At 33.5% G+C, this 13237-nt stretch overlaps 1 protein-coding gene across 1 annotated transcript in view; it reads right to left on the bottom strand.

Moving 5' to 3' along the window:
• GRIK2 (glutamate ionotropic receptor kainate type subunit 2) overlaps positions 1-13237 on the bottom strand; it is a 361868-nt gene that overhangs the window by 95098 nt on the left and 253533 nt on the right. The gene's annotated exons all lie outside the window — the stretch shown is intronic.

Raw genomic sequence — 13237 nt, 5'->3', positions numbered from 1 at the left:
AAATAATGAATACAACATAAAATAAATAGTTAGCAGTAAATGTGGCATTGTTAATCACCAAACAAGGGTAACGACAACCACAATTCACAGAAAAAAATACTATAGCAAAATAAGGAATTGCATCCTGTCCTGTGAGGTGCACAGTAGCATCCCTGGAAAGGTTTTCCAAAAGAAGCTGGGGACACTCACAAGCACCTTGCAGGGCCAGGCAGCTCTGGGGAAAAAAAAAAAATGAAAAAGATAAAGGATAAGACAACAAATTAATTATCTCAAAAATAAATAGAACAGAGATAGTAGAAAGATGCCTGAGTCTGGCAATAGATTAAAAGCAGATTATATACAATAAATTTTAATTCATGACTTTACAATTGCTGTGCATTATGATGGGTTCATATCTAAATGCTATTTTATGAATTGTAGCTAAAGCAAGCAAACATGTCTAGATAAATTATTCTTTGTTACAATTTCTTTTGTTAAAAACAAAATTTTTAGTTCTCTCTTCCTCAGGATGCTTTTGTAGAACTTTAAATTTGAATTCCAATGTGCAGGATTATTCTAATCATTTAAGAGCTTTAATCACAATGCCTGGAGTTGGAGGCACACACCTGAGAGGGGACTTTTATTTTATGCTTAAATCATGTCTTCAAATCTTTGATAATGAATACAAGTTAATGCATGTGCATAATATATTTGAGTGAAAAAACTGAAAACCACTGCAACACAGTAGAATGGAACTAGCACAAGACTCCAGCACAATAATTAAAAATATTACAGATTTTAATTATTAAATCAATATTAATGTATTTTCATAATTTCTCAAATCATTAAAGCCACTCTGTTAAAAAACCTTCTTATAGGCAGCCATTATGAAAGAACTTTTTTGATGTATCTTATAACCAAAGGTATCTGAATAATTCATCTGTCACTTTGAAAAATTGAATTTTCTTCACAATAATATTTTAAACACACTATAATAGAGAAAATCAAATGTTCCACTTTGAAGCTCTTAATGTAATGTTAAAACACCTTTCTTCTTAAAAGTGTCTACTTGACAAAGAACTGTTTCATTTGGATCTCCAAAGTAATACTGATATTCTTTTCAAAAATGTTGATTGGGTTCTAATTAAACATTTTGACCTTAATTCTTCTATTACTTTAAAGCAAAACTAGATCAGAAATTTATTGTCTCATTAAAAACCTAAGTATCTTTCATGTCATGTTGTTGTCAATCCAATAAAACCTGGAAACTGAGCACTCGGTGAAACTGAAGCAGGTTTTTATATCCTTTTCTTGAGAGATATTTGAAGATTGAATAGGAAAACACGTTTTTCTTGTGAGGACAATGTTTTCTAGACAAAGCGAACACATTTTTTATTTAAAGATACATATTCAAGTGTTGTTTTTAGTGATTGTGACATTACTGAGCAATCTAAAGCATAACTCAGTAGTTTTATATTTTTGTTCTGATGGTTTATTTAATTATTTTTATATTATTTTGAAACATGGGAAAATTGTCCTTAGTTGTAACAAAAGGAGGAAACAACCTACAAGACATACAAGATGGCTTTAGGAAAAAGAAACAATGCAATCTGAGTCTTATAGTTTTAGAATTCTCTACTTAAAAAGTAAGGAAAACTATTACTTGGCTTATTATGGATAAATATTGTTCTTTCTTATTTTAAAGATGATCTATGATATTAGATAGTCTAGTTTGAAAATCTTAAGGTATGGATCCTTTATACTATTTTTGGGTTTTTTGTACCACATATGTGTATCTTTCATGCTCTTTAGCCTATTGCAATAAATATTCATAAATCACAGAATTGCAGGTTCACCTAGAAGGTTTTATAAGCCAGGATCCTGCTCAAGGCAACATCTGCTATTTCACAAGAAGGGACTGTTCAGTCAGCTCTCAAAAATGCCCAAAGACAAGAATTCCACTTCTTCCTTGGAAAAACTTTCCCATGTTTAGTTATCATAATAACTTTTTCCTTTAAGTCAGGCTTGAACTTCCCTGGTTTCCAAGTATAAAGAACACCATCTGTTTTGATCAGCTTCTTCTATGAGAAAGTGACTTTTAGGAAAACATCTTCTGCCTGATCCCAGAACTGCTCGCAGTATTTAAATGCGGTATAATAAATGATATTATCAGAATAATCACTTTCCTTGATTAATGGACTACATTCCTACTAATTTAAATGCTGAGCACTAGTTCAATCAAGAACAAGAATGAAGCAAAAAGGGAACTTCAGTGAACAGATGGAATTTTGAAGATTGATTTTTCTGACCACTGATAACAGATACTCTTCCCATTTATCCATTGCTATTAGTGTTTATTCTAACATTTCAGATACAGTCTCTTAATCTCTAATACCTTCAGGTGTCTGAAATACTTGAAAAAATAGACTATAAATGAACTTTACAAGACCTGAGTTCCAGTTTTCCTAATTGCTGCTACTCACTGAAAAGATACAAGTACTCTCCAAATACTATTGGCTAGTGCAAATAATGTTTAAAAGTCAGCTATCTCAGCAATCCACAGGAAGGAAAAATTTGTGTTAAACTTTAATTCCACTTTAGGAATATACCATGATATTAGAAATTAAAATTAGTGCTCCCAGTGATCAGACAGACCTACTTCAGAACTGCAAATTATTTGAGACAGACTATAATTTATTATACTCTGTATTCACACAGCATTTGAAATGATAGTGTAGAAGCCCAGAAGACAAAGGATCTTACGAGTGTGTCTCAAACACCTGTAGTTGAATAGCCATTGAGCCAACCAAAGGTTATTGGTAAGAACATGTTGTGATAAAGAACATGATGTGACTGGAGAAGGGGTACATACAACAGCATTTTCTGGGATAAATGTCCTTGTTCTGACTCCTGAGAATAAGCACAATACAGTACAGTTCAAGTACAGGACAGAGGTCAAAAAGTAGACGCAGTCCATTGATCTATTGATCAAAGGCTGACCCTGTACAGGTGGATCAAGACCACCAAAGACCTCCAAAGCCCTCAAACCTAGTTTCAGAAAGGTCTGGAAGAACAATCTGCACCTGATAACTAATTTGTATAGAAAGGAAGAAACTTATCTCCAGGATGGGAAACATAGCTAAAAAAAGGTACCTCCATGAAGACCAGATGGTGCCCACAGGACCTTGGACACCCTACCAGCTGGATGAGTGCTGAAGCCACCACTGGTGATCTTATTAGTCTCCTTAAGCCTGTTTGACCTCAGAACCTGTCATAATATTAACCATGATCTACTGCTAGCATTCATCTTCTCTTTTCATTTAGGAGCTTGATTTTGTGTGCTTGTGGCACAGGGAGTCTTGTGATGATGTTGTAAGATTCTGTTAACTCTTGACTCACAGGCACCCACTCCTCCCTTCTGGCATCCAGTTTTAGACGAACTCAGGAAGAGAAATTACTTATTCTGGATATACTAGAACAGTTTCTACAATTTTGGTCTGTAATATAAATATAAACAGAGTATTAGAGCCACGGACCTTAGACATGATTGTAGATACAGGGTTTTGTACACCAACTATACTCAGAGCAGTTCATCCTTTCACACACACTGACTACTGTTTTCAGTTACTTTCATAAAAAGCATTGTCTGGCATGTCCTATGCAAATCAACTCAATTCAAAACTGCTTAGAATATGTCAAAGGTACCCCTCACCAATTTCATTAGTTATCAAATCAAAACCTTTCAGTTTATTTCTGACAATAGCATGAAGATAGTATTAGGTTTTGAAAGCAAATTAATAGATATGCTTAATACAGACTGTAATATCTGGAGATAAAGCCATTTTTAATTTAAGCTGTATCTTCTGGAAAGCAATGCAACTTGTTACAAAGAGTAGAGAACCCAAAACTGCAATTTAGAGAGAAGAGAAAATGGACTAGTGGAGTAATATTTGTAATTGCATTTTGATTATACCAAAACACAGCTGCCTAGGAATATTACACAGAACTGAATTTAAACCAGTAGGGATACTCGCTGTGGGAAAAAGACTACTTGGACCCATTATTAAGATACACAGGCCATTCAAGTTTTGTATGCTGCTTTCAAATATTTGCAAAACAGGTATCAGGTACTGTCATTCAATCATATTCAGCATGCTACCTGATTAAATTTTTATAGAGAATTTTTCTGGAAGGTCTTAAATAGTTTTTTCCTTTTCTTTTTTTTTTTTTTTCTAATTATTTTATTTTTATTTGTTATTTAACTTTTTTCACTGAGTATCAAAAAAGCAAAACACAAGAGATTTTTAAAACACAGGCTGATTCTGAATATTTAGCTAAAAGTCTATGAGAGTTATCAGCTACCATTATAGTGCCTGGACTTCAATTCATATTTTAAAATACATACTGACAAAATCTTTCATCCTTATCTCTGACACAATACTGCCTTCTGTTCTGACCCAAATAGAAGCTAGATAACAACTGTGGAAAGGCTAAGAAAAATCTGTGCTCTACAAGTTAGTTTGAAATTACAAGACAACAATCAAACACAATAAACTTAATTCTTGGTCTGATGCAGTCAGATAGAATACTTCCTTAAACCTATGGAATTATGAATATAGGCAAGGGACATAAAGAAAATATGATTGCAAAGAAGTATGATACAAGTATAATTTAAGAGACTAATGAAGTTATTTATATGCCACAGACACCTGCCAAAATTCTTTACTTTTCCTTTAATCAGGTCTATGAAGAAAAAAAAAAAGAAAATATGATTACCCACTTACATGCATATAGACATCTCTTTTGCACAGTCAGACCAAGAAGTGAGCAGACAACAGGTTTCACTTCAAAACCATTAGCACAAAGATTTCACAAGCTGTAAGGCTTCATCTAATGACCAGAAATTGATAAATCAAAATAATCTTCCCCTATCTTCTTCATGAACTGATGAGCAGACTGATCTAGTGCTGGCTGTTGCTGAACACAGCAAACTATCAGATCTAATCTCAGCTCTAGCAAATTACACATTCTCCCATACTATAGAGCACAGTGCAAGAATGATTCTTCTAGTTGTTGTTTTACAGGGCTTCTATGCAGGACTACACTCTCAATCCATATCTTACTGAATAAGAGCTGACAAATTATGATATTTCAAAACATTTTCAAGAATATCCAGGATATGAGATGGATGCTTTATTATAACATACTACACTACTTAAGAATAAAATATTTTACTACATCTCTTTATTAAAGCCTCCAATTTTTTTTTCTAAATTATGGCTCTTAGAAAAACTGATGTTTTTGTTTGGCTCTTTCATTGTCTCACCTTGTGACATTCACTGCCACACCTGATGACTTCTGGGCTGTAAACAGAGACTGCTATTACCAACCCCCCTCCCCTGTTCATATACATTTCTCAGTACAGCAATTGCCTTGCTTGCATTGTGCTCATCTTCCACATCATCTTTCCTCATATAGCTGCCATGCTTTTGCTGCTTTCTGAAAAGGACTAATAATCTAAAACCTCTTTTATATACAAAAAAACCCCCAAAATCCCCATCTAAAGTAGTTGCATCGAATCATAATCACCTCTCTATTAACTAGAAATTTAACCCAATGTAAAGGACTTTTTATATCGCTAAAAGAATATCTGTGTCTTCTAAATTTAGGTGATATCATCTAGTCTAAAGTCTAGACAGCACAATATTCACATGCAAGTTCTATACAGACTTTACAGAATTTTGCGTTATATGTTTACCCCCTATACCTTTAAATTGCCTATAGGCACAATTAATTTTAAGCATAGGACAAACGTAAACATTTAAACATAAACATTGGATCCTGTTAAATCCAATTGAGTCAGAGATAAAATACAAATACATAAGCTACTGCAGGATCAGAACCAAAATCTTCATTATATGAATGAATATATCTTGTCCTATTTTTATACAACTCAAGCCTCCTGGCTAATACAAAAAAAAAAAAAAAAAAAAGACAAAAAGACAAAAAAGGCCAAACAAAATTAGCTTATAAGCAAATAATATAAAATTGTTTAATAAACTTCTACTATAAGCAGCATGAATCCTACAGGAGTAATATAACCCAGCAATAGGGAATATTTGATGATTTTTGAATTTGTCAGTTTTTACTCCTGTATTAGCTACTAGTCCTGCTCTTAAATCAAAGAAGTATAGACTGGGCCAGTCCTTACATAACTTTTCAATTTCCAGAACATTAGTCCATCCATTTCTTGAACAGAAGAAATGTCAATAGAGTTAAATGACAGTCAAGAATCTGAAGAAAACTTATTTTAAATTACTATCTTTTAATGTATGTGAACTTCACAATGATTGTAGACTTCTCCCAAAATGAGTATGTCCTGACTACTGCTAAATATATTGAAGTCTTACGGAAAATATTCTAGGCGATATTCTGAAATATCTCAAGCATGATATGTTAGGGGACATGTAAAAAGATTTGCCTCCTTTTGAGTTTTCACTTTTACTAGTTCTAACCACTTTTCCTAGTTCTGTATCTGAGAGATAACTCAGAAAAGTAGAGTATTTATTATGTTATAAAATATTTTGCCCCCTTTTTGGCTACATAAGTAAAATGATGTCTCCAACATGATTTTCCCCTTTGTATGTTTTGCTCTTTAGGCTCTTAGTGTACCTGAGAATCTTTGAATCTGCATTTGTTTTGTTTTATTCTTCTGATTCAATAGTAATAACTGGGTGCCGTTTCAAAAAACAGATTATTCACAATATTTCTAATATTTTTAATTTTCATTTTCCTTCTAAATAGCCTACATTTAGCTCTTTTGTATAACATTCCTACATCTTTACCAAAGAACATTATTATTGTTTATCCATACATGTTCTTCCCTGAGCATATTAAAGAAAAAAAAAATCGGTAGAAATAAAAAATTGACTACTTTGGAAAAGCCTCATCCCTATTTTTTAGAAATACTTAAATTTCAAGCAATTTGTAAATTATTTTTCACTGGAATTGAGTCAATTTTCTTCCTAGCAGCTGGTATAAGCTGGTAAGTTGTTCAATTTTGGATGTAGTATGGTAGCAGTGTTGATAATACACTGATTTTGTAGAGGTTTCTGAGTCGTATTTATATGACCTCATCATTTTCTTCTTTCAGGAGTGCCCTGGTCTTGTGCATCCTTTTCTCATGATTTTTAAGCTCATCTTGAGGGGTGACTGTCCCAGGCCTGCAACCATACAACAGAAAACATTTAGAAAAGGCCTGAGCATCATAAGCATATGCCTTGTCCAGGGATGTGTAGTGTGTGCCTCTGATTAACAGTGCTGAGCTTTCTTGTGAGTCCTGTGCCTAACAGAACAGAAAACCTCTTTTAAACAGACATAGTGACTAAACCAGCCACCTAAGGGATCTGTTGGATTACAAGCCCTCCTCAGCCTGAGCAGTTTTGAACTTGGCTTCTGACATGGAAGGCACTTCTCAGAGGTTAAAATCTAAGATAGAAGTCCATCTACTGAACCTTGGCCAGTGGTCATAAAAAGGGAGGCTAAGGAAGATGGAAAGGGGAAGTTGGGCGAAGTGTATTGGATATAAATTGCAAGGACTTATATGTGGGCAAGAAGCGAGAGAGAAACCACTGACTACAAACTGCCTCTCAAGCTCCCTTCTCTGTCCGAGGGTGGGCAGAGAAATCTGGAGCGAAGGAGTAAAGTAAACCTTGGAAAAGGAGGGAAGAAAGGTATTGTCTCAGTGTCTGTATTTCTCACCTTCCTAATTTTTTTCAGCTGATAACAACAACTGGTAAGCAACTCCTTGCCTTTATCTCAACCCATGACTGTGCTCATTCTATTTTCTCTCAACCCGTGCTGCAGAACGGGTTGAGTGCCTAAGCAAACCTTTGGACCTTAGTCAAGGTTAACCCCTAAAACAGAATTGGCTTATTTCCTATATTAGGAATCCTCCTTTTGGAGATGAGATCTGAATTCTGGTCAACAGTTTGAGCATCCACCCACACACAACAGAAAAAACCTGCCCATGCCCCATCCAGGAGATACAATAAATTTAAGTTGTAACTAACCACCACCTTGGAGTTATTCTACAAAACTATATTAACATATCTAGCAAAAGAGAAAGTCTAAAATGTGCTTCCACATAGATTCCACAGATTAGTCATCATCCAAATATCTTTTGATGGCTAGAAGGTCACAAAAAAAAACAAAAGAGGATGCACACAAATTTAGACTCTAATTTTCCATGCAAAATTACTTTCTTTTATAACCTCTTTGAGGTCAGCTAAATCTTAGACACACTCTTATCTTTCAGATACCTCTCCAGATACTTCTGGAATACTTATAGAAGTTTAAAAAATGTCATATACAAATTGAATAGTCATATTATGAAGATATGCATGAAATGAACCCAAGTAACCCTGTAATCTCAGTGCAACCCTCTTCAACTTCTACCCTTCCACACAATTTGCTGTGCACACTTGTTTTGTCATGTTTAAAATTAGACTTGCCTGCTTCTCCCGGAAAAAAACATGTCTTATTTGCTTTGTGAAGTCTATACCATATCTAGTCCTGGATGAGAACCGTCTTCTTCAGTTCATTATACTTTTTATGTTCTCAATTAAAACTTAATCTGAAAAAAGAAAAATAAAATCTTTCGAGAGCCACAACCTGTTGTGTTTGTGGGAGTGTACTCAAGAGAAGAACTCAGGTAGACTTTTTTAGCTTTTAACTTTTCTGTATGCATCTACTTCTGCCCACACTCAGAGATAAAGTACTCGGCTAAATTAATTAAATCTCTATTGCATCCTTAGTATTTACCAGGGAATAGAGAAAGGCAAAATTCAAGTTCTTGTTTTCCTTCAGTCAGTAACTGGCACAAACAGGACAAAAAAATTTACTCCCTTTCAAAGGAACCTCTTTCTCATTCTACTGCCCTTTTATTTTAATTAGAATTTCTACTAGATACATGAAGGTTAAAAAAAATAACTATTGCACTTTCTGGAAATTATTTACTATGTCACATTTTTCACTTAAAAAAATACATCACTTAAAATTCCTGGAAAACTGGCAAAAAAATATTTTATGTCATGAACAATAACATGCTTGATGAAAATTAAAATACAGTAATAACTTCTCCTACATACAAATCAAACCTTACCAGCTCATGGTTGACTTGTGAAGACAGCCATAAAGAGCAGAAAAAATTACAGCGGTAGGGTGTTTGCAGACAAAGTGTTACTCCCTGTATCCCCTTTTTTATTTATTCAAGCCACTTTTCATTCTGAGTAGTTGTAGATTTTTGTTTCTAGAATGAGAAATTTCAGTCTTTTCTTCCCTGTAAATACTCTTGCTTAATAGCTTAATTTAAAAAGTGCAAAATATTTCCTTTCTTATTCAATAGTCCTGCTGTACATCCTGTATAGAACTAGGGCTTCACATCAATATTTAGTTAAGGCTCTGTAAGATTATACAATTGTTATCTGCTTTATCCACTTCTTATAAAAAGTAAACTAGATAGAACACCATTCCTTGCTTGGCCGACACTACAATAAACTCAGAAGAATCTCTAAAGATCATTGTTTGCAAAATATTATTTACTTTTTGCTAAAAAGGCAGGAGATATGATCCTGTATCATAGTGTCTTTATTGATCAATTCAAACTCTTAACAAAAACATTAATGACCTCCCTAAACTATGCTTGCAGTATATTATGTGTTTTTAGAGATCTTCCTGCCAAGTATTCACAAGCACATGTGGTTTCTTTTGCTTGAAATACCTTTGACAGCTTTGCAGGCCTGAAGCAATGTTACACAGAAAAGTAATTTGCATTTCCTTAAAGGGTCATACTGGACAGATAATTTACTTATTTATCTTCAGAGGTCATACATGCTATAAATTTTATAAGGCCTCCATTTCCTGGGCTCAGTAGCACTGTACAGTATCATTGCTACTGGAAGTAATTATACAGGATTTTAGAAGGTGTTTCCCAAAGGAAGAAAATGTTTAAGGGTCTTTTTCCTTCTCAGAGAAAAAAAAGGCATTATACAGTGTCCTGTGTGTAACTGTGAAGACCAGACTCAAATTTACAGAAATTCAGTTCAAAGAAAATGTGGTAACTGGTTTATTTGGCTTTGAAATAAAGGTTGACCTTTGGAGTATTTTGGAGTGAGAGAGAGCAAGAGGGAAACCTCATTTCTCTCTGGAATTACCTGAAAGGAGTTTGCAGTGATATGAGGGTCAGTCTCTTCTGTCATATCTCAAGTGAAAGAACAAAGAGGGAAGGGCCTCAAGTTGTACCAGTGGAAGTTCAGGTTAGATGTTAAAAATTGTTTTTCACTCTAAGAGTGTTTAGCCACTGAAATAAATTGTCCTGGGGTGTAATGGAATCACCATCCCTGGAAGTACAAGTGTTTAAGAGACATTTAACACTTGTTTAAGAGTGTTTAACACTTGTTTAAGACAAGTGTTTAAGATGTGGCATTTGAAGACAGGGTTTGGGAGGGATTATGGTAGTTCTGGGTTGATGGTAGGATTAGATGATCTTGAAGGTCTCTTCCAATCTTGATGATTCTGATTACTTGATATTTTGGTATTTTTAGGAGAAACATAAATTACTCTGTTTAAATGTGAAATTAAAATCAGTAGTAAAATTAAATCAGTCTTTTTCATAAATGCATGGTTAAATCATAAAGCTAATCATGTATTGTTCTGCTTGTGACATGAATATGCATTAAAGATAATGATTTTGTTACCAGCCTGATCTCAGGAGGAGTGAAGGGATAAGGCAGTGTAGCTAAGAGCATTCTTCTTCATCATATGTCTAAAAATATGCATCAAATTAAGCGTTCTTAATGCAGGAGTTAATAAATCTTTCTGCAACATACCTGTGCTTATATAGGGGTACAATATAGTACATTAAGGAACAATTTATATTCTGTCAATATTCATGAGTGAAGAATACCGTGTAATTTTTTTTTTTCTTTAATTCTTTCTAGTTGGGCACAAGAGATAAAATTTCTGGTATGCTGTATTCTGGTGTAAAACATTCTAAAAGCTCATATGTCTAATTATATCAATTACAATAGGTACCAGCCAGAAAACTCTCATCTCTTATGTTAGGATTTTACTCCAATCTCACAGTTTGTCTATGCTGTTTCTATATTATAACAATTAATTACTTAACTGCTGGTTTTATGGATTAGTTTTATAACTTTCAAATTAATTTACTGACTCTAATGTCAAAATTATAATAGAAACTCCGCCAGTAGAAGATCTATTAAAAAAAAAAAAAAAAAAAAAAAAAAAAAAAAAAAAAAAAAAAAAAACCACTTAATTTAAAAAATTATTTTAAAGTTGATGGGTTTCTTAAACATGTTATCTCTGGAAAATTACTCAAATATCTCTAAATGGGTCTGAGTAATTTCACCAAAAACACTGAGAATATATTCACAGAGTGTGAGGAACATTTTGGGAACTGTAAAAAACAATCACAATTCCTGGTTTCTTTTTTTTTCTGAGATATTATAAGGTGTAGCTGTCCTAAAGGTAAGCTTGAATGTACAGACAGCATAGTCATTCTTAAAAATTGTACTTCAAATTTTCCAACTGATATCCTTCTTCAAAATAAGAATCAATCACATCAGAACTGGAGGGATCACACTTTTCTACTATTTTCCTTTCGAGGAGCATTATAATCTTTGATAAAATTATTACTACTTTGAGAATTAAGAAAAAAAAATTACAAAAGCGTATTATAATAACTAAAGATGAAAGATCCACATCCCTTTTAATACTAGTGCCTCTTTTTCCATTTCCTTGCCCACCTTACAGATAAAAAATTATTTTTTGTTCATCATGGATTTTACGCCCATTAAAGCTATGTGCTATGAACTATTGAAATATGTAGAGTTGCATTCTCCTGACTAATAAACCCATAGTAATTATTACAGGAACCCTGTCAAGTTTGGATAAACTCAAAGTTACACAGGTACAAACACACTCAGTAGAGTCCTGGCAAGGTAATATAACTTTAATAGTCATTAGAAAACACAGTTAATCTTTCCCAAGATATATTTCTTTTACACTTACAAAGAGGAAACTGCATGAAGAGAACCTATACCAAAGATATGATTTCTTCATCTGTGGTGGCACAGACTACAAAATAAAATGAGTGTGTTGAATTTTCTAACTATGTCTTTATTGCTCCTGCTTACGTTATCACCCTGTATCCCCAAACAAATTGAGTAAATAATTCACTTAGCTGTAGTGCTCCAACTGTTTGATCATAGGTGGATAATGTTTTTTAGCATATTGTAAAACAAGAAAACAAATGAAAATACTTTGCATTCTCACTGCTACATCTCATGGAAATACTTAACAAATTACCAACATTTTAAAAGAAGTCAGATACTCAGTATGAAACCAGAAATTATGAGCACACTTTAAAACCAGTTCTGACCACATTTGAATGAATTCCAACTGTTTAGGTTATCTGATAGGATAACTAGCAGTCTTTAGGCCACTTTTAATATGGAATAAAGATTAACAAGAAATACAAACCCCCACAAACCAACATCTCTATGAGTCTTGCATACAAGAATTTATAAGGATGCTGGTTTATGCTAAAAGGAATCTGAAGCATGTTATGGATTAGACCAACCACAGAGATTAGTCTGCAGTTTCCTGAGCTACAGAAATTTACACGATGATACATAAATAAGTAAAGGATAGAACCATTTGATGAAAACTAGAATTAATTTGAAAGAGAAACAAAATGGGCAAGGGAAACCAAGATTTTTAATATAGACTGTAACAATAACTGTCAGCAGATACAGAAAAGGAAAAGGTCTCTGAGTATATGGGATACAATTGTGTACCCCTAACTGATGATTTATCTGATGCAATAATTGGACCAAAGCAGATAAAGAGGACAGTCCTAATTAATTCAGTCTTCATTCTATCTTAAAAAGTAGCATCCCTTTAAGAATAACTGTTCCTTTACCTGATGCAATTCATACTAACTTAAAAAGTTTATCTGTATTTCATAGTAGAGAAACCCATACTTAAACTAGAAATGGTTAAGACTACCAGAATTCTGTTATTTTTTCCAATTAAACACAACAAGGGAAAAGAGAATGGAAGAGTAAATGGAATTAACTGTTCCAGGACTGTCTTCTGATAACTTTTAATTCATGTTAAAAAAAAAAATCATATAAAATTTACGGCTAATAATGTTAGCACGGTTAGCTCAGTT

Source organism: Sylvia atricapilla, chromosome 3, assembly GCF_009819655.1.
Source record: "Sylvia atricapilla isolate bSylAtr1 chromosome 3, bSylAtr1.pri, whole genome shotgun sequence".
Classification (NCBI taxonomy): Eukaryota; Metazoa; Chordata; class Aves; order Passeriformes; family Sylviidae; genus Sylvia; species Sylvia atricapilla.
The sequence above is the reverse complement of the archived record's forward strand: the minus strand, read 5'-3'. Positions and strand labels throughout refer to the sequence as shown.